The sequence below is a fragment of the Marmota marmota genome, unplaced genomic scaffold, assembly GCF_001458135.2.
Source record: "Marmota marmota marmota unplaced genomic scaffold, marMar, whole genome shotgun sequence".
NCBI classification, from domain to species: domain Eukaryota; kingdom Metazoa; phylum Chordata; class Mammalia; order Rodentia; family Sciuridae; genus Marmota; species Marmota marmota.
Genome location: NW_026000093.1, coordinates 13,596,381 through 13,605,310, shown reverse-complemented (window position 1 = coordinate 13,605,310; position 8,930 = coordinate 13,596,381). Strand labels below are relative to the sequence as shown.

General features: G+C 36.6%; 1 non-coding gene across 1 annotated transcript; it reads left to right on the top strand.

Moving 5' to 3' along the window:
- Positions 1 to 1,763: 1,763 nt before the first annotated feature.
- On the top strand, positions 1,764 to 1,865 carry LOC125610607. Its single transcript, XR_007340610.1, has one exon. It is a non-coding gene; the product is annotated as a U6 spliceosomal RNA (small nuclear RNA).
- The last annotated feature ends 7,065 nt before the right edge of the window (positions 1,866 to 8,930 follow it).

Here is an 8,930-nt window from a genome sequence, read left to right as displayed (position 1 = left end):
TCTTAGTGTAGTTTTTTATTTGCTGTTCCAGGTATTATTTCATATAAACAAAACGCATGCTTCTGCTGACACCATGGGATAAGAGGTGCTCTCATTCCACTGAGTGGAGAGGAAAGTCCTGACTCTAGGTTTCCTCTGAGACACAGGTGAGAAATTCCTTGTTAAAGACTGGTGAGAGTGGTAGTCTGCTGGCATAGGTAGAAGTGAGATCACAGTTTTTCTATGCTGTTTGCTTGAAGCAGAGTAGTTTCTAAAAGGTTTCTGTCTTGCTAGGTTGCCCCTTTCCATTTCTTAGAACTTTGACTAGAGAAAACAGTGGTTTGGGGGGTTTTCTTTGTTTGTTTTTTGCTCTGCACTTATTGGTGTTTTTAGATTTTTGGCTTATTAAGCTCCAACTCCAGGATATTCGAGACAAAAAGAAAACCCAAAGAACTTGGCATTTTGATGTTCCTTGGGTCCTGAGGTTTCTAGTATATCTGACTTCTTCATTCTATCTTTCATAAATCTTCTTATGTCATCTTATATAATTATCTATAGCTTTTTGTTGTACTTGCAAGAAGGAATTAGGGAAACAATATCTACTCCAGCTTCCAATAAGCAAAAGTGCTTCTTATAAAGAAATAAACCATTGGCACGGGTGTTTTGAGAAGGCAAAGCACCAGCCAGCCAATATATTGTCAGGTATATAATATATAAGTAATTACAAAATTAAAATTGAATCTCTATTATTCTAATAGCTGGCATCAAGAAATTAGTTTTGGGGGGTCTGGGGTTGTGCCTCAGTGGTAGAGCACTTGCCTGGCATGTGTGAGGCACTGGGTTCGATTCTCAGCACCACATCTAAATAAATAAATTTTAGAAAAGGAGCCATTGATGCCAAAAAAGAAAATAAATTGGTTTTATGTTTAAGGCAAAGAGGAGTTTTCTTGTAATGCACAATGGTTTCCTTTAATAATTCAAAAACTTGTTGAATTCTAATTTTGGTATCATGAATGTTGTTACATAAGAGTACATTGGTATCAGCTTACTAATAAATGCTTATATTTGCGGCAGGTTATAAAGCAGTTCTCAGTTTAAATTCTTCTACAGATATAAGCATTTACTAGCAGCTAACACAAAAGAAAACTGATTTCTTGGACATAGTCCCAGGCTCTGCCTTTTTAAGTGTTGTGTCTACAGTTTGCATTAAATTTTTCAAGAAAAAAAACATGAAGTCTAGAGATAAAATTCATTTGGCTTCTCAGTCAGTATGAGTTGACCAGAATCTTCTGTGGGAATGCAAGACCATATAATATTCAAACCTGAAAAGTAATATTGTGTGTGAAGGGAGACGGGCTCCCTAGCTGCTTCTACCCTTTCATACAGGGTGGGAGAGTATTTCAAAATATTTCTGAGTTTTCTTAATCAATATATCTTAGACACCAGTAACTTCAGGAATGAAACTATTTCTAAAAGCCATTGTATTAAATATCAAACCATTAATTTCATCCCACTTATAACATTAACAAAATATCTAGTTCCAGAAATAACTTCAAGAAATCTATTGTACAACATGGTTACAATAGTTAATATAATATGCTGTATACAAAAAAATTTCTAAAAGAGCATATTTTAAGTGTCACTACAGAAAGTAGTATGTGATGTAATACTTATGTTAATTTGCTTAATTTAGCCATTTCACAATGTCTACATCTACAAAAGCTTCACGTTGTATACCACAAACATATAATTTTTATTTGTGAATTTAAAAAATAAAAAATAATGTCACTTTGGCAGCACATATACTAATTGCAATGATACATGGAAAATTATCATGAACCCTGAGTAAGAATAACACACAAATTTTTGAAGTGTTCTATATTTTAATAATAATAATGTTAACATGTCTAGTCTCATTATGATAAGATAAAGATGACTGGCTGCCTATAGAGCCTGTCTTTTGGTTAATCATAAACTAATGATCCCTTAGAAACAGGCATTCAAGTTAGTGAAATGACTACCCAAGTTTGTATGGAGTCCAAGTAATTCATACACACACATTACATTGCACCATCTATGCGGAAGTATTTAAAATACACTATAGACTACAAAAAGCTTTCCTTGTGTTAGATAAATTATCCCTGTTTTCAGTAACCTACTTGGAAGTTACAGCTTATTCACATGAGGATGAACCATACATCTCCACACACACACCAAAAATTGTGAAGCACATTACTATTATATTTTTATACTGAAAAAACTAAGATGATGTTTCTTCTTCTTTTCTCATTTTCATGAAAACATCCACTTGCGTCACCCCACACATCATAGAGACTACTGATTCAGTCTCTGGGGGTTAAAGACAAGAAGAAGAGGAGGAAGGCAGAAGTAAACAAAGCCTTTTGCCCTTCCTCCAGAAGTGGAGCAACTAACTGGTAACCACACTGTGTTATAGAGTCTGGTCTTGTAAACCCCTGGTTTTAGACTCCTGAAAGTGATTGCTTTTTTAAAGTTTATATTAGAGTAGAATAAACAACATTCTTTAGAAAGGCTATTTTCAGATTTTTTTTAACTTTATTATAGTAGAATAGAGGAAGAAGGTGTTAAAACTCACCCCTCAGCCTACCACTACCACAGCCCCTCCCCGGGGGCTGCAGAGTGAACATTTGTGTCCCCAAAATTCCACGTGTTGAAACCCAAAACCTAATCACCAGATATATGTAAAACCACACCTTTGTCTTTAAAACAAAACAAGTGTACCTAATTCCATGTGTTGAAACCTAATGATATTAGAAATTGGGGCTTTGGGGAAGCAATTAGGTCATGAGCCCTCATCAATGAGATTAGTGCCCTTATAAATGACACTGCAAAGAGCTGCCTCACCCCTTCAGACATATGAAGTACAGTGAGAAGACACCAAATCTGTTGGTGCCTTTGATCTGGGACTTCTCAGCTTTCAAAACTGTGAGCAATCAATTTCTGTTGTTCACAACCCACCCAGTTTATGGTATTTTGTTATAGAAGCCCAAACAGACAAAGACACTGGAGTGTGGTCCTCAAAATGTGGATGTCCAAGCTCAGTTGGTAGAGTATTTGCCTCACATGCACAAGGCCCTGAGTTCAATCCCCAGTATCACACACACACACACACAAAAAGTGGATGTCCCAGCTTATTGAATCAAAATTTGGATTTAAGCCCTAGAAGCAGTATATTTAACAATCACCTAGAAAATTTGAGAGAACTCTGCCTTCAGGCCTTAGAGAACAGTTTGAAAACCATTGTGTAACATAGTAAACTAACAATTTACATAACACAAAAAAATTCAGATATTTTTGAGAAATATTAAGTAAAAATAGAAGAGCCAAAAGCCCAGTTGTGTTAAATAATAATCTAAGGGCAGCCACCACTGGGCATACCCCTGGAGTCCAGAACAGGAATGTACACACACACACACACACACACATACACAAACAAGGTCAGGGGTACTTCTTATAGCTTTTGTTTCACTGAATTAAGAAGTGGATAGTAAAATAAGATATGGTGTGATATTTTTCCTTTCAAACTCCTTTCTTTATAAAATAACCTTATTTCCTTATAGAGTAAATTCAAGGACTTACTGAAACATCTTACTATGGAAACCTGGCATTTAAAGAGAAATCTATTAGTCAAGGAATGTCATTAATAAAAGGTGTTCTGAAGTTGACACCAATTATTTAATTGATCAGAACCATCAGCTAACATTGATCACTGCTGAGACTTAGGTAGCTTTCCAATCAGAGCACAGAAAGGAGGGTGTTTGGAAGATGTGTGCTGTGTAAAGTCAATTATATGTAAACAATACCTTTGTCTTTAAAACAAAACAAGTGTACCTGATGAGCCTTCATAAGCTAAAATATTGTAAGCAGGAAATGTTAATATTAAAAACTGCCTTAACATGAACTGGTTGGTTACGTTTTCAATAGATTTTCCTCCTCCTTGAATTGCTTTTCCTGTATGTAGGAATTTCACTTCTGGGCACATAAAAACAGCAATATTTGGCCATGCTTTTAATATTCTTAAAACAAACACAATGTCCAAGAAAGTAATAAATTTTAAAATACATATTTCCAAACGATATTTAATATCATGGTGAAAAGTTCTTGACAGCCAGGCACAGTGGTGCACACCTGTAATCCCAGCGGCTAGGGAGGCTGAGGCAAGAGGATTGTGAGTTCAAAGCCAGCCTCAGCAACAGCAAGGCACTAAGTAATTCAATGAGACACTGTCTCTAAATAAAATACAAAATAGGCCTGGGATGTGGCTCAGTGATCTAGCACCCCTGAGTTCAATCCCCAGTACAAAAAAAAAAAAAAGTTCTTGACAGAATGTTAAGTTTTTAACAAGGGTATGAAACTATATTTTTAATTGCAGTATAATGAGTTCAACAATTTTGTAAACATGAGCAAATTAAGAGAGAATTTTTTAAAAATGGAGGAAAATATACCAAAAATGTAAATAATACTTAACTCGGGGTTTAAGAGTAGTTTCTGTTTATTTGTGGTGCTGGAGATTGAACCCAGGGCCTTGTACTTGCAAGACAAGCACTCTACCAACTGAGCTATATCTCCAGCCCACGAGTGTTTTTGTTTTTATACAGTTTGTTTATTTTTAAAATGATCTACAATAAATGTGTATTCATTTTATTGTTGGGAAAAAATGAACTTTTAAAGTGACTAAGCTTCCATTCCATTGAAATAATTCTAAGATCCTTTCTACTTACATGATCTCATGTCCTGTTCAGCAACAAAACTAATCCTAATCCATTTCAAAATTTCCTTCAAGCACAAAGACATTGACCCCCAAAACAATGATAATTGAAGTTTACTTAATGTTCCATGATTCTAATGGCTGGGAACATAAGGCAGTGGTAGATTTCTTGCCTAGCATGCACAAAGTCCTGTGTTTGATCCTCAGTGTTGCCAAAAGGAAAAAAAATTCTGATTCTAGAAATATATATATATATATATATATATATATATATATATATATCATACATAAAGATGTACAAAAATAAGAATTTTTTCCAGGTACTGGTGTATCTGCCTTTTTGCATTTGCATTCTATTGTACTAATTTTAGGTTTCACAGAGGAATATTTCATATACCATCTACTGAGACTTCACCTGTTGGAGAGGCATTGCTTGGGGANNNNGGGGGCGGAATGGAAGAGAATTTGGGCTCCAGAGATATAATACAGGAGGTGTAGGAATGGAAATTTTGTTGGGACAGAAGATACAACCTGTCTTAAAGCTGTACTCAAACATTCCTGGGTTAAAATACAAATTATCTCACTTACTACCCCTATAGTCATTGATCAATCACACAACTCCTTTAAACCTACTTTATTTGCAAGAGGAGAATTAAAATATCCAATATGAATAGAATGACTATGAGAATTACATGAAGAAATATATGCAAATTATTGGGTCATAAGTCTTTGGATTCACCATTCTTCTCATTCTTCTCTGCTCCATCTGTGAAGAAGTATTTAAGGCATTTGGGTCATAACAAACATTGGGTTCCATGGGCTCAGTTTGGACAAGGGCTGCTACCCAAGAGAGCACAGAGCCTTGACAACAAAAAGGACAAAAGTCAATCACAAATCCTTTAACACTTTTTTCCATCTACAGGTCACGACTCAATAGTGGGGTGTACATCAATTTAGTGCACTGTGTTCAGGATTTCTTTTAAGTGAAACAGAATGGACTCTATTAGAGTTACCAAATGTGGTAAAGGTAAATTTCACAGATCTCTTGCTTTGGTTTCATACATATACATATATAAGTATATATTGGTATATGTAAACTGGGTCAAGATATAGAGTACATGTATTTCTTACTATGGATCAAGAACAAAAATTTTTGAAAACTATTTTTTTTAGAGAAATCCAGGTTACAAAGTTTCCATCCAGAAGCCTTAAACTAGCATCATTCCTTGAACTTCCCAGATAAAAGAGCCGATAAATTGCTTTTGTGTTTAAACAACAACAATAACAAAAGTTTCCATCTAAATGTTCATATCACAATATTCCAGAGTTTGAATGGATTAGCAATCCATTCTTCACCTTCCCTCTTCTTTCTCTCCTCACCCCCCTGTCTTACTTACACACACACACACACACACACACACACACACCCCTTTCCTTCTGATGGTAAGGTTATGAGGACCAGAATTCACATGTGAGTGAGACGATCCAAGGACAGACGGTGCCCTGGGTCCACTGACACACACTGGTTCCACTGTAGAGATTCACTTACAGCTCACCAGTGACCTGATGAACAACCTTGGGTTTATATGTGTATCTTGGACAGAGGGAACATGTTGCCAGAATTGGTGCTAAGAACTGGGGCCTCATGAATAGTATTTGCTCAGCGAATGTAACCTGAATATGTTGAGCTGTTTTTATATTTAGTACTTCCTAGTTTATTTCGTGTTAAGAATATTTAGTACTTGGGGCCTCATGAATATTAGGCATTTTGGGACCTTTTATCCCTTCCTGTATTTCTCCTACACATGAACTATTTACTTATTGGCTATCTACACCTAACATACTCAAAATGTTTTCACCTGTAGTTTACAAACCTATCTTCTATAATAAAATGAAATATTCTCAAAAGCAAATGCATATTGCAACCACATTACTCTTGCCAGTCTAGTAAACCTATTTTTTTAAAAAGAAATCAGTTCAAAACAACATAATTTATCTATATAGACACAGGGAATCAGCCTGACATCCATATTGTACCATATTTTTGTTTAAACTTCTATGAGCTGTGTGACCTTATTTAAGTTACTTAACCACTCTGTGTTTCCATTTCCTCTGTTATTTAAAGCAAGGAGGATAATCATGTCTACCACATCAAGCTGTTGTGAAGATCACATGAAATAATCTAAGTGAAGTACTTAAAATAGTGCCCAGAACACAATAAAAGTTCTTTAAATGATGCTGTCCTGTTTTCCACAGAGCCCTCATACAGGCACCTGAGAACATCTCTTCATCTAAGCCATCTAGATTTGATGGCATCTCTAGGTCTAGAATCTATTTCTGGGAAAATTAGACTGGTGCTTGTCTTATCTCACATTGTGTTCATCAGGAAAGTAAATGTAAATATGGCATGATTGCAACACAACGAGGTCAGCCCAATGAGAGGACAATGTGCAGTGTTATCATCTCCAGCTCCCTCCTCAATTGTCCGACCTGTGACTCATCACAATTTTACTCTTCTTTTAATTCACAAGTCTTTTTCTCTACAGAACTGATTTTACTGATTTTTTTAATTTTAGTTTTCTTTCCTCCCTCCCTATCCAGCTTTAAGCACTCTGTATTTGTTAGCTAGCTTCTGAGCAAATGCACTCTGCCTCTCCATCCAGCCTCCAGCCTTAGCCAAGAACACATCATCCTGATGTTTTAAACCAGGGCTCACACATCCAAACCCCACTTGTCAACACCATCTGCGTAGCCAGCTGCTTCCCTCCAAGATTCCTCTATCATCCACATCTGAAGGTAGGAATGATGAATAATAATAAGAAGCACTGTCCATTTTGTGTTATTATAATGGAATATCACAAACTGGGTAATTTATAAACAATAGAAATTCATTTTGTCATGGTTCTGGTTGCTGGGAAGTTTAATATCAAAGTACCGGTAAGACAGCCTTCCATCCCTCCAAAAAAAAGGGGCAAATATACTCCAGGGACCTCAAGTCATAGCTTGTTAACTATTATAAGCCTGGTATACATTTTCCCTGCTCTTCCACCTTAACTCACAGTTTACCAGTCACCAAAATTTTGGTACGTGCCAAGGTGCCTCATTAGGGCTAGGATGCTCTCACCATGATGATAAAAAACCTAAAGCATTAAGTTACTAAGGAGACACCAAAGTGTCTAAATCCCATGGCCCTCAAGTGGTTACCTGCCATGATTTGTGTTCTCTTCCATTTCCCATCTGGTGTGCTCTTCACAGCTACAGCTATCCCTATCACAGGGCAGAGATATTTATACAAGATGCAACATCAATATCAGAAACTAACATTTGGTGCTAGGATTATAGATTTGCCTTGTGTGCCCCTCAGAATTAAAAGTGTCCTCAAAGGAAAATAAAAGCAGCTTTGAAATGCACATAAAACCAATTAACATTCCTAAACCCTAACCCCCTTTTGGAAACAACACTTCCACATAAATAAAATGAGCTCTCTCCCTTTGTCATGAGAGCCATCTTTGACACTCTCTTGATCAATGCTGTGTCTCTCAAGCTATAAGTCCCAATAGAGTCGTGTTCCCATTGCAGGTGCACCTTTGATCCTTCTGATGGAAGGCACAAGAACCCACCATGCAGTAACATCAGCATCTGACAAAGACCTTCTTGGTGCATCATAATATGGCAGAAGGCATCCTATGGCAGAAGCCATCCTATCATGGAAAAGCCAAGAGAGGGCAAGAGAGAGCAAAAGATCAAATAACATCAAGCCCTTTTACAATTGGTATTGATTAATTCATGAACGTAGAGCCCTTATGACCTATCACCTCTTAATTTCATCTTTTAATATTGTTACAATAGCAATTAAGTTTCAACATGAGTTTAGGAGGGGATAGCCATTCAAACCATGGAAGTCACTGTTATGGTTTAGATATGAAGTGTCCCCCAAAAACTCATGCATGAGACAACGCAGGAAGGTTTAGAAGTAAAATTATTAGTTTATGGGAGCTATAACCTAATTAGTGGATTAATCAATTTGATAGATTAATAATTTGAAAGGACTAACCGGGTGGTACCTTTAGGCAGGTGGGGGTGTGGCTGGGTAAAATGGGTCACTGGGAACATGCCTTTGAGGTTATATTTTGTCCCTGGTACCTCTTTCTCTCTCTCTCTCTCTCTCTCTCTCTCTCTCTCTCTCTCTCTCTCCCCCCCCCCC